Raw genomic sequence first — 25,644 nt, forward strand, 5'->3', positions numbered from 1 at the left:
AATCCTGAAAAAAAAGGAAAGGGGAAAACCTCTAACAGGTTTAAATAAATCACCAGATTAAGTAAGAAATCTAGAGTTATAAAAGAGGGAAAAGTCTTCAGAGAACAGGTTGAGAGCAAGCAGTTTCCACCATAAAGTTTTAAACTATTGATCATCAATCTAAAAAACAAAATACCTCCTTGAAAAATGTTCCTTAAGTCAATAAACAATGTATGACTTTTAAAGTGCAAGCTTATGTTTAGTCCATTTCAGTCCATGAGGATTTTAGGAAAAATGAATGCTCAAAATTGGATGTGGTCCGCGTTTTTCCTTATGACTACATCAGAGATTTATGTTGATGCTCTAAAGAAGGAGCATTCTGCAATTGGAAAATGAAAGATTTGCAGAAGCTCAAATTAGAGCATTTTCCTGTGCTGTCCCATTTTTGTGGAACTCTCCCAGAAACCAACACGTTGGATACCTACAGATTGCTGGTGAGTAGGTACCATCTAGCAAAGTGATGATAAGAAAACAAGAGATAGATAAAGGAAGCACAACGTAGGGGCAGATTGCTTATTGGGTCTTCAAGCATGTTGGTCCACTGCAACCAACATCAAGCCCCACAGCAGCTCATCTCAGAGGCATCCTCCTCTGAGGATCTTGACTTAGTCCTGTCTCAATTTTCCTAAAACAAAGGAAGCAGCAGCAGAGTAACTCCCAGTGCCTACTCACCAGCGACCCTCCTCCCCACCCATCACCGTGGTGGTGGGAAGCCCTCCTGCCACCTCCTCTCACACCGGCATTGCCACTTACTCTTCTCGTCCACTGGATCCCATCATGCTTGAGCTGTAGCGAAAAGGTAGTAGTAAAAAAAACCAACCCCACAGGTTTCTTCATGATTACTTCTGGCATGGCTGAGGGCACCTTGCTTCTGCAGTGCATTGCAAGAGGGATCTGGACCTCCATTTTTGCATAAGGAGTTGCACTGGCATGTGACGACATACTGCCTCTTGTGAGTCGATCTGCATCCTCCCGCACTCGCTAGTCATAGCATACCCTGCAACTAAAAACTCTGGGGTAGATTTTCAAACCTCTGCGTGCATAAAAGCCCGGGGTGTACGCGCATGACTGGGCCTTACACCCGCCGGGCCAATTTTCAAACTGCTCGGCCATGCGCGTAAACCCTCGGGACGTCTGTAAGTCCCGAGGCTTGAAAAAGGGGCGGTCTGGGGGCGGGGCTAGAGGCACCTGGCACAGCAGCCATTTGTCGGCGTGCGCAACTTGCTCCTGCTCCAAGCCAGGAGCAACAGGTGTAATAAAAAAAATTTGGGCCAGTTAGGATAGGGATAGGAGGAGGGTAGGATAGGGGAACGGGGTTAGGCTAGGGGGTTGGGAAGTTCCCTACCAATCCACTCCTTAACTGGAGCAGACTGGGAGGGAACTGAGGAAAGCCCTGATGCATTGCCACACGGATTTGTGAAAGTCGAACCCTTGCGCGTGCCGACTCGGCATTTTATAATATGCACGCACACGTAAGTTTTGAAAATCTACCCCTCTGTATTTTTAGAAGAGCCAAAAATTGAATTTGAGGGAGCTCTTTGGGAGTAACTGCAGCATATAGAAAATGTGGGGGAGGCATCCAGAACCAGACTACCTTAAAGTGAGGAAACACATCCAGTGTAGATTTTCCTCTTCTTTACTTTCTTAATGCCCTGTTGGAAAAATTAAAGGACCAGATTTTGTGATTTTGAGAGCTTATGTAAGTGAGAGATAGAGCATGTGTATATGTGTGTGATTGAGAGCCTATGTAAGTGAGAGAGAGAGAGCATGTGTATATGTGTGTGAATGAGAGCCAGTGTGAGAGACAGCTTGTTTGTTAGGAAGAGGAGAATGTTGCAAGCAAACCACCCCTCCTCCTGCGAACTCAAAACAATCTCAGGGCACCTGGATATCAAACGTTCCTAGGAATGCAGAGCAAAGCATTTTTTTTATCTGTATTTTTCATTATTGGGTCTTTGTGCCGGCTATTTTGAAATATTTTATTGGTATCTAGAATTTTTTATATGAGTTTTTAATTATTAGATATTCCATTCATCAGCTATTTTGAAATCTGTTCTTTTTGTTAGTATGGTTTTACTGCTATTGATTTTATATTTCTTGATTTGTTTTATGAGGACTGGTGATGTTTCTCTTTTTCCTTTGTTACACTGCATACAGTCTCTCTGGCTTGTTGTGGTTTCCAGTTCAGTCTTTGTCTGCATGTTTCTAGTTATACTTTATGGTCTCTTTATTCTTTGTTAGGTGAGGGTTTGCACGTGTGACTGTGGTGAGGTTTTCTGCTAGCGTGTAGTTTCTGTGTAGGGCTCTATAGCAGCCTGGCTTGGTCCATTTTCCTAACAGGAGATGTATTGGTGTCTTAAGGCCTGGTGTAATATTTTCAGTGTTGCCTTTTCTTAGGTAAGGTGGTTACTGTTTGAATGGTGGAAATTGGTGTTTTGATATGGGATGTTTACTATTTATACAATTTGGGGCGGATTTTCAGAGCCCTGCTCGCGTAAATCCGCCCAAAACCGGGCGGATTTACGCGAGCAGGGCCCTGCGCGCCGGGAAGCCTATTTTACATAGGCCTCCCGGCGCGCACAGAGCCCCGGGACTCGCATAAGTCCCGGGGTTCTCCGAGGGGGGCGTGTCGGGGGGCGGGCCCGGTCATCGCAGAGTTTCGGGGGCGTGTCGGCAGCGTTTTGGGGGCGGGTACGGGGGCGTGGCTACGGCCTGGGCGCGGTCCGGGGGCGTGGCCGCGCCCTCCGTACCCGCCCCCAGGTCGCGGCCCGGCGCGCAGGAGGCCCGCTGGCGCGCGGGGATTTACGCCTCCCAGAGGGAGACGTAAATCCCCCGACAAAGGTAAGGGGGGGGTTTAGATAGGGCCGGGCGGGTGGGTTAGGTAGGGGAAGGGAGGGGAAGGTGAGGGGAGGGCAAAGGAAAGTTCCCTCCGAGGCCGCTCCGATTTCGGAGCGGCCTCGGAGGGAACGGGGGTAGGCTGCGCGACTCGGCGCGCGCCGGCTATACAAAATCCATAGCCTTGCGTGCGCCGATCCAGGATTTTAGCAGATACACGCGGCTCCGCGCGTATCTACTAAAATCCAGCGTACTTTTGTTTGCGCCTGGAGCGCAAACAAAAGTAGGCTATTCGCGCGCCTTTTAAAATCCGCCCCTTTCTGTTCAGACAGAGTACTTGTCTTTCCCTTGTGTCATTCTTAACAATAAAAATAAATAATACTGGGACTTTATTTTTTATTTCCACTGTGAATTGTGATGAGCAATGTATCACACATGAACGTGGTCACGATGGGGAAAAAGATTGAGAACCACTGGTCTAGGGTGTGCCCTACTTCTTAGTTATTTTGGAAAAAATATGAAATTTGTTTTGGGGATTTTTGGGCTTATTTCTTTCTGGCTTCAGTTTATATGATGAACTTTTCAAGGATTGTCTTGGCCTGCTTTTGGGAGATGTATTACGGAAGTGTGAGAGAGAGAGACCCCCCCATGAACTGGTTTTGAAATCCGCCCCTGAATCTAGTGACACTACAAGTCAGAGCAGAGCCTGATCAGAAACAGCAGGCTACAGCTCCCCATAAGAATGAAAGGTTTGCCATATTGGGTCAGACCAAAGATACATCAAACCTTGCATCCTGTCTCTGACATTGACCAATTTGTGTTATTAGGAAGCACCTGGCAGGTCCCAATGAGTAGATCCAGTCCCTTGTTTCTCACTCCCAAGGGTAGTGGTGGATTTCCCTTGAGTCCACTGGCATAAGATTTTTCCTTCAGGAACTTGTCCAAACCCTTTTTAAACCCAGCTATGCTAAATAACTTGACCATGTCCTCCAGCAAGAAATTGAACTGCTTAATTGTGCATTGAGTGAAAGCATACTTTCTCCCATTTTGTTTTAAATCTGCTACCTGCTAGTTTCACAGAGTGTCCCCCTAGTCCTATTACTGATTATTTAATATTTTAATATAGTATTTCTCTAATTCAAACTGAAGGGCTCAAAGTTGAGTACAAATTTAAAATCAATCATATATAAAACATCAATCATAAATCTAAAAAATAAACAAAAAAAAAAAGGCCGAGCCAAAACACAGACATAAGACTCGAATACTGCTAACCACAGCCTTATGTGAAGTTTCAGAGCAACCTATGTTCATAAGTTTGGTTTGAAAATTAAGAGTTAAGTTTGATCATTAAAGGTACATACAGTCCTTACTCCCACCATGCACTGTTAAAAAAAATACTCTCCCTAAATATAAAAGATCCTTACTATAATAAAAAATACATTGCTTGCAATTCTCCATCCTTGCTTTCTAGCACTGCCAACTACAGCCCACACCTTGCCTGTAGTGCCAAAAAATCTAGAATATCATTACCCTAATTAGAAATAATACCATACTCATAGTTTCCCACGTTAGCCATTCTGCCCTCCCTGCTAAATACAACTGTACCTGAATATAACTCAGCTAGAACTACAATGAAAAGACATAAGTAAAAGCTAATATACACATGATTATTACCCCAGCTCACAATACAACAGCTGTATTGATCAATATATAATTCCAGAATGTTACAAAATGGAAATAACCAGTTCTTGACTTTCCTTTCCAAACGCAAGATAGTTTGTCTCATGTCTGATCTTGGCAGGGAGACTTTCCCTATAGGTGCAGCTATAGGGAAAGCCTTAGATCTCATATGGCATATGATATTATCTACTGTGCTATGGCCTTGTCTTGAAAGGGAAAGCAACCGGTCCCTATTTACCCATTCCCACTCATAATTTTATACATCTCTACCATATCCCCTCTAGCAGTCTTTTCTTCAAACTGAAGAGTCCTACCCTATTTAGCCTTTCTTTATAACAGAGCCATCCCATCCCTTTTATAATTTTTTGTTGCCCTTCTCTGTACCTTTTCTAGCTCCTTTATCTCTTTCTTGAGATGAAGGCAACCAGAAGTACACTCAGTACTCAAGATATGGTGTCATCATAGATCACTGCAGAGGCATTATGATATTCCCAATTTTATTCTCCATTCCTTTCTGAATAATCGCTAACACGCTGTTTCCCTTTATGACTGCCATTGCACACTGAGCTGAGGTTTTCAACATATTATCCACAATGACTGCAAATCGTTTTTCTGGGAGGTGACTTCTAATTTAGAACCCAGCACCTATAGCTAGGATTACTTTTCCCTATGTGCATCATTTTTCATTTGATCAGAAACCAAATGAGTCGATGGCTGGGTGCTATCCAAATCCACAGGACCAAGGCAGATGGATGTTCTGGCAGTAGTCTCATGAGTTTTCAAAGAACAGCCTCACTAATTGTGGTAGCTGTTTAGGTTATAATAAAGCTTGGTGGAAAAGCATGGGGAGGTTTTTCATCCATATGCAGGTTTCCAAGTCTAGCTATGTAGAGTGTTTTGTTTTTTTTCCTGTTGGTGATTAAGAGAACGATGTCTGTTGACTACGTTAGAAGTCTGAATTTGAAATGTTCGATTTCTCTTTATTCACAATCTAAAGTGATTCCTGTGTTTCAGAGTATAGGCTCTGCATTTGTAGAAGTCTGTAAATAAAACACCCTATTACCATTGATGAATATGAACCCTGTGCCTTGTTCTTTACAATAAAATATAATTATGAAGCAAACACTGAAGAACAGTGACTAGAAAATAAAATAGAAAAGGCTTGGATCAACCAGGCGGCTTGGTGATAGCGCTGTGCACTTCTATGTGAAGGATCTGGGCTCGATCCTTCACAGGGTTCTTGCTTTTTTTCAGGCTGACTGGGGTTGTTGCAGAGGTAGCATTCACAGTCCCCTGTGATTAAGGAGGAAAGCCCAATCATCAAGCAAACAGTGACATCTAATGGATGGATTTAAGACTCATGATTTCAGAGTTCTGGAATGATCCTGGGTGTATAGCCTCTGGTCACAGACAGTTGTTGTATTGACTGGGATAGTTAACTTGGGAAGGAATAGCATAAATTTAAAAAATAACAATCCATAGGTAGTTTCAAATGAAGGCTTATTGCACTGCATCCCTTCCCCAGTTTCAAATGAGATAGAAATAAAAAGGAAAAAACAAAACGGACTAGAAGAAAAGGTCCAGGCCTGACCTCTACCACCCTCTCAAAAAATTATAAAACCAACTTAGAAAATATTTATTTTATTATGTTTTGATTCTCAGTGAGAGCTGTAGATAGTCCTGATTTTCAGAATATCCTTAATAACTATTTATTAGATATATTTGCAGCCATATGTAAGGGTACCCACCGGGTACCCTTACATATGGCTGCAAATATATCACATATATAGTTATATGTGTCTCCAACAGGAGGCACATATAACTAGAGGAAGATTGGGAGTGTATTGTTCTACAGAGACACCTCACTAGATGATGCTTTCAGAGACAGAAGTGAAAAAAAGGCTCATAATGTTCTGGAGCTCTGAGGAAAATCCAGAGTTTTAAGACTGAGGGGGGTGGAGGGAATAGGATGGCCTTTTGGTTTCTCAAGGACATAATTCCTGTAGCTGGAATTCCTGGAGAAGAGGTTCCTTGCTCTTCTGAGTTTTGTCTTTCCTATGGTTTGTGCAAGTTGGACCATGTTGATCCTTTTGTATGTGAAGAACCTGTGGAAGGTTTGCAGTCAAGAGGAAGAGTGCAGCAGGACTTTCTTCAGTTTGGTGTAACAAGAAAGCCTTAGATGACTACAGACAGAAACAGTCTTACTTGTATGAAGGAAAGCATATATACATGCTACATATCTACACCAAGAAAGCAAGAATGGCAAAAAATTGAACTGACCGTACCCTGTTCATCTTCTGAGTGGAAGGTATCTCGCTGAACGACACCCGACATTGTAGCTTCATCCATAGTGGACAAAACCTTGTACTTGATGGCAGATAAGCAGAGGTGAAGAACCCTTGCGAAGGATTGCAACCTGTTTGTTTTTTACTTTCTTTTGTGAATCCCTCCATTTTTTTGACATTCCCTTTATCCTGGGGTTTATGGAAACCTGCATTCAGCTTCTTCACCATAGCTTGCCAGATTTTTTGCTTTTGGTAGGCATTCCCTTTAGTGGATGCCTGGACAAATAGATGGTTCTGGGCCTTCAGGATTTCACTGACCAGCACTGCCACTTCCTGCAGTAGGAAATTAGGTTTTGTGCATATACTGGACAGTGGATACACTATATAGATCTAAAAAATGTCTGCATGTAAATTGCTGTAAATTAAACACATGGAGGTCAATATTCAAAGCCATCTAAATGACAAGTTATCCATTTAAATGTCTAGTTTTGAATTTCAGTCGCATAGGGAATTTTTTGGCATTGATTGGGGAAAGACAATCTTAACTCATAGGACCAAAGACCCACGGTTGCTTGGTGTTTACTATAAATCCCTGCAACATGCTGTACAAGTGCTGATTTACTATCCAGAAGAAACAGTGTGGCTGGAATTTTTCTGAGGAGCAGATAGCTTAGTGCCCAAAGAATTAGCCAGTAATAACAGCCTACAATTCTGTGGGGCTTATGGGACTGTAGAGCTGCTTATGAACATGGTCTTGCATGTGTTTGAGCCTAATAAAGTTGTTAATGTGCTACCTCCCTAATGATATGTATTTGCAGACTCAGCTTGCTGGGCATGGGATTCAGTGAGGCAGCCCATTCAGGAAGACAGTTGTCTGTTTCCTTGTGTCTTACTGTGCCTGCTTCGCACTATTTGAGGCATAGCAGATGAACTGCCAACAGAGGTGATTGGATAGGTCATACTCTAGGGATGTGCAGAGGGACGGCATACGTTGCACTCGTAATTCGTATTCGTCGGGGGGCAGATACGTTGCATTCGGCAAGGGGGGCCCCCGATACGTTCATGCATTCATTCTTATTCATTTACCAGCTAAAATTGAATTAACTACAACCCTCCACCCTCTTGACCCCCCCCCCCCAAGACTTACCAAAACTCCCTGGTGGTCCAGCAGGGGGTCCGGGAGCCATCTCCTGCACTCACGCCATTGGCTGCCAGTATTCAAAATGGCGCCGATAGCCTTTGACCTTACTATGTCACAGGGGCTACCGGTGCCATTGGTTGGCCCCTGTGACATAGTGAGGGCAAAGGCTATCGGCGTCATTTTGAATACTGGCATAAATAGATAAGTACCTTGCAGATTAGTAAAGTAGCCCTATTTCCTGTTACTCACTCCCAGGGTTAGCAATAACTTATAGCCTACCTGACTAATATTGTGTGTTAGACTTTTCCTCCAGGAACTTGTCCAAATCTCTTTTAAATCCTGGAAGATGGTCTCCTTGATCATATCATCTGGCAACAGATTTCACAACTTGGTTTTATACTGAGTGAAAAAGTACTTTCTACGATTTGTTTTAAATCTGTTTGTTATTGGTTTCATGGAGTGTCCCCTTGTTTTAGTATTATTTGAAAAGATAAATAATCATCCTTATATTCACCTGTTCCACCCCACTCATGATTTTATAAACATCTATCATGTCCCCTCTCCATTTATCTATCATGTCCCCTCTCTCCGCACCTTTTCTAATTCTATGCCTTTTTTTTTTTAGATGGGTGACACCCCCCCCCCCCCCCCCCCCAACTGCACACCTCAAGGTGTGGTCACACTATGGCTCGATATAGAAGCAATGTGATATTTATTCTCCATTTCTTTTTGGATCATAGCTAACATTCTATTTGCTTTTTTGCCCACTGCCGCTGTACATTGAGCTGAGGAGTTCAATGTATTGTCCACAAGGATTCCCAAGGTCCTTTCTATATTGGGTGGTAACTCCCAATACAGAACCCAGCATCATGTACCTGTAGTTGGGATTATTTTTTCCTGTGTGCATCACTTTGCATTTTTCCACTTTAAATTTCATCTGCCATTCATATTCCCAGTCCCCAAAGTCCTTCAGCAGCTCCTCGCAATTCTCTGCTGTTTTAACAACTTTGAATAATTTTGTGTCATCTGCAAATTTGTTCAACTTAGCAGTCATTGCCTTTTCCAGATCATGTATGATTATGTTAAACAGCATAGGTCTCAGTACCTGTGGTACTCCACTAATTACCTTTCTTCATTTAGAAAACCGACTAGTCCTACCCTTTGTCTCCTAACCATATATCAATCCCCATTAGTACACTGTCTCCTATCCCGTGACTTTGTAATTTCCTGAGGGACTTTGTCAAATGCCTTCTGAAAAAACAAATACAATATTTGAATCTGGTTTCATTTGTCTAATTTTCACCTTCAGAAAAATCTAAAAAGACTGATGAGGCAAGACTTCCCTTTCCTAAAACCATCTGACACTTCTCCATTAACTCATGTCCTTTTTCAGAATGCTGCTGGAGTGGCCAACTCTGGTCCTCAAGAACCACAAATGGGTCTGTTTTTCAGGATATCCACTGACAAATATGCCCGAGACGAATGTGTATGCACTGACTCCATTGTATGCAAATATACCTTATTTATTTATTTATTTATTTAAGGCTTTTATATACCGACTTTCTTGATACAAATCAAATCAACTCGGTTTACATCGAACTAGGCAGTAAATATAACCAACCAAACAACAAGAGACAGTTTGAAAGAGTATAAAGTTACATTATAACAAGGGTGCCTTAACTGGGAGTAGGAAACAAGAAAGGGGGAACGAAGATAAAGTGCAATATACAAGAGAATTTGTGAGGGGCAAGGAGCCGTCCTCGTGGTAACTAGTAACATGATTAAGTGTTTATTTCCTTACATAATTGCTGGAACGTTATTTACATAATTGCTGGCATAATTCAAGTCACGCTGTTGGACAAGAAGCGGGGAATGCATATTCATTGTGGATATCCTGAAAACCAAGACCTGTTTGTGCTCTTGAGGACTGGAGCTGGCCACCCCTAGACTATTTTATTTAAGCTGTTTATCAAAAGAGAGAAAACTGGTAGAAAAGATGTTTAAAAAAAAAAAAAGTACAAAAAGTAATAGTTTTTGCAAACTTGTATGACATGCCCATGTTTTCCTAGGAAATGCTTCTGCATTATCTTATCTTTTGCAGCGCTGGTAAAGTCTTGATTTGCCAAGGGTTTTCTCCTGTTCTGTGCCTCTGGGACAAAATCTTTGATAAATTAGGCCCAAAGAGAGGAGTCAAAGCTGTCTGTTACACTTGAAAGTAAGATAATGGGACAATAGTATTCATATCCAAAAGAAATCAGCAAACCTTATAAAACTAGGTCTTCCGTTGTGGGAAAGAGGGAGTTTTATTTGCAAGGTAGGGATCTCCAACCCAGGCTCTGAGCCTAGTAAAATAAGTCTTAAAAAAAAACCCCAGAAGCCCTGCTGATAACCATGACATGTATACTCCAAGGAACGTATCATTACTCTTCAGTTTCTTTTTCACTGAATTTATGGCGTTCTATTTTTCATGTCCGTGCTCTGAATGTGACCTAGTAAAAACGCAGTAGGCTTGTTACATTAGAAGACTGCTGTTACAAATGAACCCTCCGCTGGTGTGGAAGTAGATAGTCGCAGCTTGTCACCTCACAGAGTACTGACTGTGATAATCTGACTGATCTCCAGGACTGGTATGGCTCCACTTATTTCAGTATAATCGCCTTGGTGCGGATTTCCTGAAGTTATAGGGTTTAAAAAAAAAAGTTTCTTAAACAGATGCCACTGGGCATTTTTACCCTTTGTTTTAGAAAGCATAATGACTCCCAGAAGCCCCCTCCAGCACATCACCAGAATACACGGTACAGCTCTTTCAAGGGGAAGCTGCAACAGTTCACATTCTGTAACAAGCAATTACAAAAGAGAAGACATCTGTTATTATATTTTAAAGCAGTACTTCATATTGGCTTACTTTAAATTTAGAAAGGTTCAATGACTTCCCCTTTGGGTATTTGGCACTAACATGTAGTACAGTATACTGTTTGTAGCATAGCATGGCAACTTTTTAAATATAAAAGTAACTTTTTTTCTGGCATTCTTAGGCTTAATTTTAGGTGCTGTGTTTTGAGTTTGCCCTCTAGCATCCTCTTTAAGATTTGGGGCAGGATGCAGAGATGAGCTTGGGACCTGGCATGAGTGACTCCATTTACTCAGACTCCCAGTGCTGGATTAATGTGTCATGGCAGAGGGCAGAAGCAGTGTATTTTTCTGACAATCTTTTTGTATTTCTCTTTTTAAATCTTGCAATGCATTGCTCTTTGTAACTGTGGCTTTTTTTTTCAATCATGTATCAATTAAATGTTTAAGAATAAATGTAAAAACTTACTGTGCTGATTAATAAAGGAGAGAAAATTATATAAAGCTTAAATCTACCCATGTTTGCATATCTAAAAGATATGCAGCATGTATTTTCAACATAGCTGGCTAAGGAGCATTTTAACACTTATCCAGCTTTATTATTTAGCTAGATAAATAGCATTTTTGAGACTTATCTGGCTAAGTAGCCACCACTGGGTTAAAGTTTATCTGGATAAGTCACGCAAACCTATATGTGAATATTTGTACTCCTAATTTTAATCATTTACACGTGGGGTTTTAACTCATGTATTTTCCTTAGCACTCATTGGCTTTTATGCATGTAGGCCATCAAATTTTGTAACGTGCTTATGAAGGAAATTACCAGTTTTAGCAATTAGCCTATCAGATTGCCCAGTTTGGCTCTAGGTCTTCAAGACTCCCCTGGTTCTTCAGTGGGAACTCCTTCAGTTTACCCAGACCCCTCACTCAGTCAGTATTTAGCAATGAAGATTTTTAGTCTCACTTATACCAGATAGTTAGCAGAAGTAAATATACGCAAGTAAAAAACGTACATGCGTCACTGTCGGAAGCTATAAAATAGAAATGTATCCGTATATGCAAATGTTGGCCATGCCCCTTTTTTTATATGAGCAGATTAACTCAAGCACCATTACTTGGAACATTACTTGTTTGAGATTTATAAAATAGCATTTAAGTGAACATAATGCTATTTGCACACAAATCTGCTAATTCATATACGTGCAACTCTTTGAAAATTCACCAATATAGTGCACTGAAAATAGGGCGCACTAAATAGAAAAGAAAAATATGAAAGAAAAATTTAAAAAATAAAATAAGAGGGGGGACAAAATGAAGCTAAGTTTTGTCGAAGCTTGCGCCGCCCCCCCCAAATATCTCCACTTATTGCCATGAAGAAGTTACGTACCAACACTTGCAGTTACCTACTGAAGTCCTCTTGGGGCCACAAAGGGGCAGGTTGGGTGGCAGGACCTTTGGCAAAGGTCTGAAAACATGGTGGTCCCTATGAAAGGAAGCAGCCAAAATGTTGAGCGATGTCTCCCACATTGGAGAGTGTCCGGATCTTAACTTCTCAGCAACAAATGCTGTTGACAATCCAGAAAGTGATGCAATTAGGCAAAAACCCAGATGACTGAAGTGTGACCTGCAGCAGCAGGTTGCGCCAGATAAAGTGCACAGTTTTCTTTACCTGATATTATCTTCTTGCAAATACTCTTTTATTGTCTGTAAATAGACCACCTTCTTTAAGCAGCACTTAGACAGAGATGCTGAAATGTTACCTTTAGGGTGCACATTACTCAAGTGCAGTTTATTCCAAGCAAAAATGACTTCTGAATGAAAAGTTATGTGCCCTAGGGCCATTTTCAATAACCGTGCTTTAGATTATTTGCTGCCTGCTTGCTGAGGCTTATCAAAGAACAGTTTATGGAGTCCAGGGCACTGCCTTACTCTGCAGCAGGTTAAAATACCAGCAGGGGTAGAAAAATGTTCCTTAGTCCCTGCATTAAGGATGCACCAAATTTTAATTTGTCAGTTGTTTTCTCCTCCAGGTGGGAAAAATATACTACGTTAGTATTGCATACTCTTGGAAAGCATTTCAACCCAGCCGTCCTTCAAGACATTGCTGTTGAAATGTTCTAAATTTGTTCTTAGAGAGAAAAGCTTCCAGTGATTGTGCAAAAATACTCATTTCATTACTATAAGTAAACTATTGTATTGTAAAGAAGGAAAATATTGCTGATAGCTAAGATCAGTTTGTTTTTCTGCATTAGTTTTCACACACACAATTAATTAATGTCGCAAATATATGATATCTTGCTTACTTTTAGTATTATGTTTTTAGTAAAGTAGTTTAAGAAAAAATGCAGAGGCTTCTTGGGAACAAGTTAATAAGGAACATTTCTCTATCTTTCAAATAGTATTAGGACTAGTGGGAACTTCATGAAACTGTTTGCCAAATTTGCTTTAAATCTGCTAAGTGTATTTTTTTTCAGTCCGTGCACATTTAAGCTACGACATTTGTTGCCAGAGGACCTGGTCAAGTCTAGCAGTATAACTGGGATTAAAAAAAAGGCTTGGGGCAAGTTTCTGGAGGACAGATCCATGAGCAGCTATTAACCAGGTAGACCTGGGGACACCCATTTTTTGGAAATGAACATCACTGAATTGATCTCTCTATGAGTATCTGCTGGGTGCTTCTAAGAAGCCTGGATTGGCCACTGTCTGCCTCAGTGGATCCTTGGCCTGACCCAGAGGCTGATGCAATACAGTGCGCACAGCCGAGCGCACTGAATAACCCGCAGTCAGAAGCAGGTTAAATAGGTGCTAATCTACCCCTAATGCAATAGTGGGATTAGTGCCTATTTAACGCACGTCCAATGAGGAGTGAATGGGATAGCGCTCACCACTTGCAAATGCATGTGAATGAGGCTATTACTCATTCACTTCAGTGCAAAAAAATAAATGTGCGTCTCAGATGCACATTTAGCTCTCGGGTATTAACGCCTGCCTGGTGCAACATTTCCTATTTCATTACATTTTCAAAAGAGAAGGAAAGAAAAACCAATGAAATTTTGTTGGTTTTACTTTCCTTCCATTTTGATAACAAATTCTCAGAAACAAAAAAAAAATAATAATTTCCTCTGTGGCTTGCCGAAAGCTCCCTCCAACCAGCCTCCAGAAAGCTCAGGTCCAGGAACCACCCCAGCCTTTACTTAACCCTCCCGTAGAGGTCCACTCTGAGTCCTGGGCAGAAAAAGGGGCAGGCGAAATGCCAACTTGACCTCATTCCCTCTCAGTGGTGTCTTTAAAATGGTGCCAGTCAGTCCTGAGACTGGCACCACAGCAACTATATAATAGCAATGGCCCCTGGGCTGGCCAGTGCTGTTTTCTTATAGGGCTGTATGTTTACATGGCCATACAAGAAAATGGTGTTGGACACCACCATTTTTTATGACATTATGACGCTGGTCTCAGGACCAACCTGTGCCATTTTAAAGAGACCACCAAGGGGGCAGAAGGCAAATGGGCATCACTACCGCCCCTTTTACTGCCCATGACTTGGAGTGAACCCCAACAGGAAGGTAAGTGGGGGCCCTGGCACCATTTTCAGAGTGGGCAACAGGTGCGGAGGGCTGGGTCTTGGAAACTCGCTTGAGTTTTTGTCTTTATGTGTTTTTAAATGTTTGTTTTATGTCAGTGAAGGAACCAAAATGAAATAAACATTAAACAAAATGCTACTCAGATTTTTAAAAGCCAAACAAAAACGAGAGAAAAACCTGAAACAATTTTTGGGGCTGCACGCCCTTAGTATTTGTAGTATTTGTATTCTTTAATATGGTAGGGGAACACAAGATAGACAATGGGTCTTGTGCAAAAATTATTTTCCTCCATTTGGTACTTATGAAAAAACTATTTTACTGAACAAGGCCTGATATTAGCATCCTTTATCCCCTTCTTCCCTTCAATTTTCCTCTCTTTACTGCCACTCTCAGAAAAACTGCCCACTTGATACACAAGTCCCCTTGGTCACTGAGGACTGAAGAGGAATGCCTCTAGACCATTAAAGTTATTCAGGGGTCACCCTTGCAGCGGTGATTAATCCTCCTCCTTCTTAGGGCTGAGTTCATCATCTGCATGATAAGTCCAAACCCCAGTAAGAGCTAAGGGCTGGATTTTAAAAGGCCTACACGCGTCAGTCCTATTTTCAAAGGCCCAGCCAAGTGTGTAAAGCGGGACGCGTGTTCCGGGGTCTTCGGGAAAGGGGCGGGGCTAGAGGCCCCCGGCACAGCGGCCATTTGCCGCTGTGCCGGGCGATCGCGTGCCAGCAGTCTGCCAGCGTGTGCAACCCTCGCCTGCTTCGAGCAGGTGCAAAAGGTGAGATAACTTTGGGGGGGGGGTTAGGATTGGGCTAGGGGGCGGGAAGGGGTGGGAAAGTTAGATTAGGGGGTAGGGAAGTTCCCTCCCATACCGATCCTAAATTGGAGCGGCCTGGGAGGGAACGGGGGAAGGCCGCAGGCATCAGCGCTGCACTAATGTGCATCCCCTTGCACGCGCCGACTCCCAATTTTATAACATGCGTGCACTGGCGCGTGCATGTTATAAAATCGGGCGTCCACGTGTGCATGCCGGGTAGCGTCCGCACATGGACTTGCGCGCAACCTTTTAAAATCTACCCCTAAAAGTATTAGGGGCCTATGTAGTAACTGGAGCAAAATGTAATGCTTATGTTAATCATGTTTAACACACGTTAAATGAATTAACTAAAGGGCTACTGCCAGTGGTAACACCCTCATAACACAGCTAAAGATGTGGTGCAAAGTTGAATGCATTCAGCAGCCATTTAGACACTGAAGATCAAACTGGTAGAAAGTGAACGACCCAACTCCTGCTGGCCATCCCAGAGGAGTACTGAGAGGCAGGGGCCCATGAGAAATGTTGTCACTGGGGGTGGTGGTCAGGTCAGATTCGGATGTATTGGATTGTTTGAGGAGTCTTGGCAATGAGAAGGATCAGAAGAGGAGGGTGCTCTTGTGGTGGGATGATTGTTTAATCCCAAGTGAGTGTTTTCCTGGACTAACCAATCCTTTTACATTGGTTTAGTTAGTGTGGGGAGAATATCAGAAGATAATAATACACTGACAGGTCGATGCAATAATCTTTGCATTGAGAAGCTGTGCCCTGGATTTCAGCGCAGTTTTAATGCACAGATTAATTTTTTTTTAAATTCCCGATGTAGTAAACAAATGATATGCTAACTCATTGGGAGTTTAAAAAGCACGTAGAGTGGGAATATGTGCGTTCCGCATGGGCCGAACGCACATTTTAACAGAGGGGGGGGAGGGGGGGAGAAGTGGAAGTAAAAACCGGCAACAGGCTGAGGTAAGGAAGGGAGCCTTAGAGGTAAGGGAGGTGAGAAAGCAAGGGGAAGGGTCCTACTGTCAGTTTTTTGGTTCTTCCTTTCAGTTGGGAGAGGGGTGCTTGAAGGGCCTTCCGCCTCTGAACAAAGAAGGGACGAAAGGAGGGCAAGAAGGAAGGATTGTGGGGCTTTAAGCAGCTTGGGGCCGTACAGCTGGCCAAGAGGAAAGGCAAATGAATTGGGCTCCATGGAGGAGCCGTGGTCTGAAGGGGAATCCACTGGGTGCTGCTCCGGTGGAAGGTGAAGGGAGTCCCTAGTAACGATGACATTCTGATATTTTCCTAGCATTGGAAAGTTTATTCCACCTCTGACCAGGAGTTAAATTTCCAATGCTAGGAAAATGGGAGCCAGTCTACCTCTCTGCATTAGAAGGGAATAACGAATGTCCTCATTTGCGTAGGATTTCCATGTAAGAGCGTTAAGACCAATGCACCGTTTTACCATCATGTTTTCTGCAGATAAAACTCCTTGCTGCGTTGGCAGTAAAGTTTACCTGCAGAAAATGTGCGCACAACTGAGAGTGAAACTGTGTGTTCTGTTGAACACACCTTTCTGCATTCTCCTGAAAGTGCAGACACTCTCGGAGAGTTTTAGCAGAAGCAGCTCACTTTTTTTTTAATTTAAACTTTGTCATTTGAATCTTATAACATAAATATTTACAAAGAAGAAAGCAATATTACAGTATTAAAGAAAAGCAAGATTAACATAGAACTGCCAACGTATTTTACACCCTAGTATCGCGGCCGGCATGTTTTTATGCCAGTATATTTTGGGCTCCATAATTGAAAGAAAACATGTTTTTGGTGCATAAATTGATACTCTGTATTATGTACAGAAATAATTCTGCATTTTGTCTATTTATTTCAAAGTTTTGGTGGCACAGTCTGTGACAGCCACCCAGATGTGGCTAATGCTCTTGAACAGCCGAGTGCACAAAAAAGGTTATTTTATGGCCGGCGCGCACAAGTTACGCTTGCCTCAGGCAGGCGTAAAGAAGTGAACAAAGGTAGGGGAGATTTAGGTAGGGCTGGGGGGTGGTTTAGATAGGGGAAGGGATGGGAAGGCAGAGCGAAAAGAAAGTTCCCTCCGAGGCCGCTCTGATTTCGGAGCGGCCTCGGAGGGAATGGGGAAAGCCATTGGGGCTCCCATAGGACTCGGCGCGTGCAAGGTGCACACGTATGCACCCCCTTGCACGTGCCGACCCCGGATTTTATAACATGCGTGCGGCAGCAGGTAGTGCGCACAAGGGTACCCCACGCGCGCTGTTTCAAAAATCTGCCCCATAGTGTATTTGGATTTTCAGAAGGCATTTGACAAAGTTCCTCATGAGAGGCTACTAAGAAAAGTAAAAAGTCATGGGATAGGTGGCGATGTCGTTTTGTGGATTTCAAACTGGTTAAAAGACAAGAAACAGAGTAGGATTAAATGGAAAAGGGTATACAGTAGAGTGCCTCAAGGATCTGTACTAGGACCCGTGCTTTTCAATATTTTTATAAATGATCTGGAAAGGAATACAATGAGTGAGGTAATCAAATTTGCAGATGATACAAAATTATTCAGAGTAATTAAATCACAAGCAGATGTAATAAATTGCAGGAGGACTGTGTGAGACTGGAAAATTGGGAATCCAAATGGCAGATGAAATTTAATGAGGATAAGTGTAATGTGATGCATATAGGGAAAAATAACCCATGCTGTAGTTACATGATGTTCCATATTAGGAGCTACCAACCAGGAAAGAGATATAGGCGTCATAGTGGATAATACATTGAAATCGTCGGCTCAGTGTGCTGAGGCACTCAAAAAAAGCAAACAGATTTTTAGGAATTATTAGGAAGGGATTGGTGAATAAAACAAAGTATGTCATAATGCCTCTGTATCGCTCCATGGTGAGACCATACCTTGAATACTGTGTACAATTCTGGTCATCACATCTCAAGAAAGATATAATTGCGATGGAGAAGAAAAAAAAAAGAAAAAGGTAGGGGGGAAAGCGGGGGAGATAGGGGAAGGTGGGGTGGGGGGTAGGGAACAGGGGAAGGCAGAGTGGCTTGGCATGCGCAAGGTGCACAATTGTGCACCCCCTTGTGCGCGCCGACCCCCGATTTTATAACTTGCGTACGCAAATTATAAAATTGGGCATACATGTGTGAGTGCGGGGTAGCGCACGCACCTTTTAAAATCTACCCCAATATATGTATTTTATTTATTTATTTAACAGTTTTTTATACCGACCTTCATAGTAAATTACCATATCGGATCGGTTTACAGTTTAACAAAGGGAAAAAAAACAAGAGTAACAAATTCACATAAACGAAAGATAACAATAAGTAGGAATAAGTCAAAGTTACAATCAACAGGGGGAGAGAAACTTGGAAGCTTGCAACAAGCTGGAAAGAAGATAGGCCGGTAAAAGAAATTTTACCATAGAGTGTACAAGTTAAAAACTTAAGGATGGTGCTTTAACCTTAATGTCTCAGAGTCCATTTATTTTTTTCTTTGAGAAATGAAGTGCCATATGTAATATGTAACATATGTAATATGTAACAAAATGAGGCAATATAATATCACAAAAGTACAATGAAAGATCATGAAACATTTTTTTTTCATACCCAACCCTAAATCATAACTCCTTATTTTACTTTGGTGTCTTTTTATCTGTAAATATTACTATGACATTAATAGCCAATGTACTTTGAAGGCAACTTTTTTTCTGACATCATATCTCCATCTCTAAGTTCAATTTTAAGGTCAATCCATATTAATAATATAAAGGTTATCCTTTGGGCTATAACAAGCACATCTATAAATGTATTTTATGGTATAACACTATTTCTCTTTTTGGGGCTGCCTGTTATTCAATGGAAATGACACACACACACACAATACTGAATATATATACACACACATGTATTCTGGTAAAAGCAATGGTTATAATAAATGCAATATATGCAAAGGTAGTATTCTGATATGCGTACTTATGTTTATATAGGACCACTTATGAGAATGGCCCAAAGAGAAAGAGAGAGAAACAAAACAGAGAGAAAGTATTTACCAGGATATATCTTTGGTGATTGCTTTGCAAGCGACCAGGTGAGTTCCTGTTCCCTGTTTGTTCCCCTTCGATCTAGTATGGTAACGCTGATGATTCTTACTGAGAAAAGGCATAGATCTTCTCTCCCGCGTTTTGAGGACTCTGCGTTCATCAGATTAGTTCAGGGTCTCATCCATCTGTTCTGAAGTAGTGTTGGAATTCACTCCCTTTATACTTTTGCAGACCAAATCTTGCTAGCACATGCACTTTTCTATTTTCTTTGTTCTCTGCATCTCAGCCACTATCCCATAATACTCAAGCTGTAACATAGTATGAATCATGTATGTCCTTGAACGCACGATGGTTCCTTATCTCTAAACTAAAATGTTCCTCTGACTTGCCTAAGTGAAAATAGTTTTTAAAAAAGTTATTTGTGCGCAAGCTAAAATATTTCTTTAATTACAGCATCAAGCTATAATATTTTATTTCAGCTTAACTAAGCACAGCAGCTTCATATAGCTAACTGTAATATATTCCAAAGCAATTCAGTTTCTCCCCTCTTTCTTGGCAGAAAGAAGTTTGTGTGTGTGTATGTGTGTTGGTGTGAGGGGGAGACTGTGTCCCTCTGCGTTCATGGAAATGTCTTCCCTCTTACTGTCCCTATAAACTAATACATATAAGGAAGGTTTTTTAAAGAGCCATTTAGTGCTAAAGTTAAGCAGCTAATCTTTACTGGTTTATTTTGTTCAAAGAAGAGTATATTCACCTGCAGCTAACTGCAGCTAAATATCCAATAAAATCTAACTGTATCAACTTGTGCAGTTAGATTTAAGGCAACAATTATTGTGATTGAAGTGAATAATAATCAGCATTAACTGAATTTGTAAATCTTGTCCTGAGTATACCCTGACTTGGATCTTTTTATTGTCTACTAAATCTGTGCATTTAGGGGCGGATTTTAAGAGCCCTGCTCGCCTAAATCCGCCTAAATCCGGGCGGATTTAGGCGAGCAGGGCCCTGCGCGCCGGTGCGCCTATTTTACATAGGCCTACCGGCGTGCGCAGAGCCCCGGGACTCGCGTAAGTCCTGGGGTTTTCAGAGGGGGCGTGTCGGGGGCGGGCCCGATCCGCGCGGCGTTTTCGGGGTGTGTCGGGAGCATTTCGGGGGCAGGCCCGGGGGCGTGGTTACGGCCCGGGGCGGTCCGGGGGCGTGGCCACACCCTCCGGACCCGCCCCCAGGTCGCGGGTCCGGAGGGCGCGTAAATCCCCCGACAAAGGTAAGGGGGGGGGTTTAGACAGGGCCGGGCGGGTGGGTTAGGTAGAGGAAGGGAGGGGAAGGTGAGGGGAGGGCGTTAGAGAATTCCCTCCGAGGCCGCTCCGATTTCGGAGCGGCCTCGGAGGGAACAGAGGTAGGCTGTGCGGCTCGGCGCGCGCCGGCTATACAGAATCGGTAGCCTTGCGCGCCGATCCTGGATTTTAGCGGATACGCGCGGCTACGTGCGTATCTACTGAAATCCAGCGTACTTTTGTTTGCGCCTGATGCGCCAACAAAAGTACGCCAAATTGCGCTTTCTGAAAATCTACCCCATAGCATTTTCATGTGGACACATTTTTGCTGAATGATGGGGCGGGGGGGGGGGGAGAGGTTTTTAAAATTACATTAATGCACTTAAAAGCTTATTTTTATCTGCATAAATCTGTTGAATATCAGTCCAAGCGTAATGACAGAGATATTCTCCTGATATTACAAGTGAATACATTTATAGAATATTTGTTTTATAGCCTCAAGTAGTCTCCTTTTGGCAAACCAATTTAACCCTCCTATTTGGAGGGTTAAAATATATGATAGGACTTGTATGCATATACTTGTATCTGCAGTTTGAAGGGATGTGCATCAAAAGCATGTGATTATTTCTTAACAGAAAAAACGAGAGCACAGATAACATGTAAATTTGTGTGGGTAAAGTTTGTGTATTTCCCTTTGACAACTGGTGTAAAGTTTCTGGGTAAAATGTACCCACACAATTTATCCCAACAGTCTTCACTATTGTTTAAGCAGAAGTGCTGTGGATCCACTGGGGCTGGAATGGGGGTGGGGGTGGGAAGGTGTTCTCCATTATCATGGTCAACCAGGGGAGATCCCCCCCTCTGATGATATAGATAGCTGATCCCCATTACAATGATGTGCTGTACCCTTCCTTCCATCAGGTCCCACCTTTCTCACCTAGTCCCTAGATCTTTGCAGCATGCTCCCCAATCCCCTTTTCTACCCAGCAGCCTCCCTTCTTCCCAACATTGGTGGTGTCTCTTCTCCACTCCCCACTCCCCAAAACCCTCTCTTATACTTACATACACACATACTCTCCCTCGCACACTCTTACTACTCCTGCTTCAGGTCCCAACTCCCATCTGTTCACCTGATCTTGAGGAAGGATTCAGCTTTAGCTGTAGTGTTCCTCCTTCCAGCCAGATTGACCCGTGAGATGCTGGCTTCATCATCCTCTATTCGTGTGGCCTATGAGATGGCGATGATGACTCTTGGCCTGCATGCCTGATGTGATGTTGGATGCTCAGCTCTCTTCTTTGGTACATGCCTAGAGAGAGTTCTGAGCCAGCACTGGGAGATGTAGAAAAAAGGAAGGAAATGTAGAAGAGAGTGTATATGGGCAGAAAGGGAGGCACTATGCACATATGTGGAAGGTGGAGAGGGCTATGACTTGATTCTGCTCCTTTCTTGTATAGCCTGGTTTAATGCTAGCTAAAAATATTTCCAGTGTCTCTGTAAAAAGCAAACACACCTTCCCCCTCTCCCTCCTCCTCGATGCCATTGGAGCAGCATTTGAGGTCTATAGGCACTGCCACTGGCTCATGTGCCTCACCTTGAAAAACATTGCTTTACACCAGTGTGGATAATTACAGAGTGCCTCCCTTAGCGACAAACCATTGATTGGATTCTCATGTTCTACAAATTAGAAAGAGATCTTCATCTGTGAGATCTACACTACCAGATGTCCCAAGTCTGTCCATCACTACTAAAAAGAGATTTTCCTTGTGGAAATTGTATAATGTTTCAGAGTATTAAAGGTGACTATCTACATAAATCCATGTTCACAAAAAGAGAAAGAGATGCTTAAAATGTTAACTATAGAGAAGTGGAAACTTGTGTTTGTTGGGCTTTTTTGTCTGTGATATGTATGGTGATGGGGTTGGGGGATAGGGGGAAATGATTACAATGAATATAATATAGAAACAGAATATGATGACAGAAAAGGACCATAAGACTCATCTATTCTGTGCGATTTTATTCTTCGTATAATGCCATAGATCACAGTTGATCTTTCGCTTTCCTTCACCTCCTCACAACTATTCTATTTATCCTATCCTTTCCTGTATCCCATTACTGTTTTTGGTAGATTTTCTCTGGACCTCCTCCATTCTGTCTATAACCATTTAGAGGTACAGCCTTCAGAATTGGACACACTATTCTAGGCAAGGTCTTATGAATGACTTGTACAAAGGTATTATTATCCCCCTTTTTTGTATTGATTAATGACTATACTACTTCCTATGTGCTTTGGCCACTGTTTTATCACTCTGTTTCACCACCTTGAGATCATCAGACAGGATTATCCTGAGATCTCTTCCATGGTAAATTCACATCTGTATCTCACAACACTCTCTCCCCGCCCCCCCCCCCCCCCCCAATTACTACATCATTAGATTTCTGTACCCCACAAGCTTGTATTTTTTGCATTGAATCTTAATGGCCAAATACACCTCTAATCCTAAAACTTTCTTAGATTTTGTCTTATTTTGCCTACTCCCTCAGGAGTGTCCATTCTGTTGCAGATCTTAGTGTCAAATGCAAAAAAGGCACATTTTTCCTTTTACCTCCTCTCCAATATTGCTCACAAATACATGAATAGAACTGGCCCTAGAAGAGAAATCTGAGACACCCCAATAATGACCTTTCTTTCCTCAGAGTGAATTCCACTTTTTATCATCCTGTATTACTCAACCAGTTTCTAATCCCGTCCACCACTTTGAGGCCTATCCCCAAAATACTCAGATTATTTATTAATTTCCTATGTGTAGCAGTATCAAAAGCTTTGCTAAAACCAAAGTACACCATATCCAGCAACTCTCCTCATCTAATTCTCTGGCTGCCCAGTTGAAGAAATTGATCAGATTGTCTGACATAATCTTCCTTTTGATAAAATCATGCTGCTTCTGATCCTGCATCCTGCTGGATTAAGGAGGATATTGTGCATGGCTGTGTCCTTTGAAATACCCCACTTATGTGGTTCCTCTTTTTCTACTATCTTTCATTATAGCTTTTTGCCATGCATTTACATCATGGAGCAGATTTTAAAGAAGTACGCGCACCCGGCGCAAACAAGAGTACGCCGGATTTTAATAGATACACGCGTAGTCGCGCGTATGTTTTAAAATCCGGGGTCGGCGCGCGCAAGGCTGAGCAAAATCAGCAGCCTGTGCGCCGAGCTGTGCAGCCTGCCTCCGTTCCCTCCGAGGCCGCTCCGAAATCGGAGCGGCCTCGGAGGGAACTTTCTTTCTGGCACCCCTTTCCTTCCCCTAACTAACCCACCCCCGGCCCTAACTAATTCCACCCCCCCACCTTTATTTCAAAAGTTATGCCTGCCTGAGTGGGCCGGCTGAGGGCTGGTCCGGAGGCCGTGGCCATGCCCCCCAGAACGCCCCCGATGATGCGCCGGCCATGACACGCCCCGATACGCCCCCTACACGCCCCCCCCAGGAAAGCCCCGGGACTTACGCGCGTCCCGGGGCTTATGTGCGCCGCCGAGCCTATGCAACATAGGCTCGGCGCGTGCAGGGGTTGGAAGGGGCAGCTTGTCGGGGGTTACGCGGGTATCTTACGCACGTACCCCTTTGAAAATCTGCCCCTACATATTTAATTTATTTATTTATTTATTTTTATATACCGGTGTTCGATTTTACATATCACATCGGTTTACATTTAAACAAAATTTGCAGGAACTCATGCATTACCTTTGTCAAATACATTAAACATTTAAATATGGGGATTGTTAACAAGGGATATAAAAGAACATGGGGAATGGCTAACACTACGGGATGCACGAAGGGGTGCACAAAGGAGAGTGCCCCTTTGTCGAGCCCCTTCGGCACACGATGCCTGGTGTTCTGGCTCTTTAACGTCCGTCACAGTCCTCAGTGACATCAGAGGGGGCGGGTCTCCCGATCGAGGATCACTCACCGCCCCTCCCCTCTCAGTTCCAGATGGATTCTTTCACCTTTTTTTTAATAGCTTTAAACCTTTGCAATAAATATATGGATCTATGCTTCATTATTCAATACTAAAATCTGGAGAGTCATGCATTTGGGACACAAAAACCCAAGGATGTGATACTAGTTAGTTAGTTTGTTTATTTATTTATTTATTTATTTATTTATTTATTTATTTATTTATTTAACCTTTTTATATACCGAAACTTTTGTTAGTTACTTCAAGCCGGTTTACATGCTTCTTATAAAACATAGGAAATAAAACAATCTTTAAACAATTAAAACAATTAAAATTGGTGCCCAAATTGGCACCTATTATACATTGCCCAAACTAAACATAATCAAAGAACAGAATAACACACTAATATTCATCTCAATAAAACCATTTACCTATATCAAATTTCAAACATTGTCATAAACTAATTTCATGGTTAAAATATACTTAAAATAAAACAAATTAAAATAATCATAAAATAATCCAAACATAAAATAAGTAAGTGAATAGGGAGAGGAATTATATGTAAATTTAGCCAATTTGTACATAAAACTGCTCAAACAACCAAGTCTTCAAGGCTTTTTTGAATGCACTTACATTTGTCTCCAGTCTAATATCTAGTGGGAGAGCATTCCAGTGAGCTGGTCTTGCCAAGGATGAGCTCTTTCTCTAACTGAAGTTAGGTGAGCTAATTTAGGTGAAGGGATAGGAGGTGAAATTCTTCTGAGCATGAAATAAGAGCTGGATCTGAGGGTGATTGTATCTGATAATTTCAGGGTGGGCTGAATGGTGATATATTATGCCATAGAATACGCACTCACACATTCTTTTAAAATCAAAGCTTAGTTTACAAAATATGGTAAAAGTTGATAGAAAATTATATAATCAACACAAATATTATCAAAGTAAATATCAGCACACAGCATCACAATAAGCATTTCATAGATTAATCAAGGCAAATAAATAAAGCTCTGGAATTTGTTGCCACAGGATGTGGTTAGTGCAGTTAGTGTAGCTGGGTTCAAAAAAGGTTTGGATAAGTTCTTGGAGGAGAAGTCCATTAAAGGCTATTAATCAAGTTTACTTAGGGAATAGCCACTGCTAT

The 25,644-nt window shown here is 42.2% G+C and overlaps 1 protein-coding gene across 15 annotated transcripts in view; it reads left to right on the top strand.

Moving 5' to 3' along the window:
• The window catches only part of TMEM200A (transmembrane protein 200A), a 245,515-nt gene that overhangs the window by 86,976 nt on the left and 132,895 nt on the right, over positions 1-25,644 (top strand). For 13 of the 15 annotated variants that reach the window (XR_003855513.1, XM_029594548.1, XM_029594556.1 and 10 more), the window contains one exon: positions 19,221-19,321. The exons of the other annotated variants lie outside the window; for them this stretch is intronic. The gene's annotated coding sequence lies outside the window, so the exon portion shown is untranslated. The remainder of the gene's footprint in view (positions 1-19,220; positions 19,322-25,644) is intronic. 15 annotated transcript variants of the gene reach the window in all.

This window comes from Rhinatrema bivittatum, chromosome 3 (assembly GCF_901001135.1).
Source record: "Rhinatrema bivittatum chromosome 3, aRhiBiv1.1, whole genome shotgun sequence".
NCBI lineage: Eukaryota > Metazoa > Chordata > Amphibia > Gymnophiona > Rhinatrematidae > Rhinatrema > Rhinatrema bivittatum.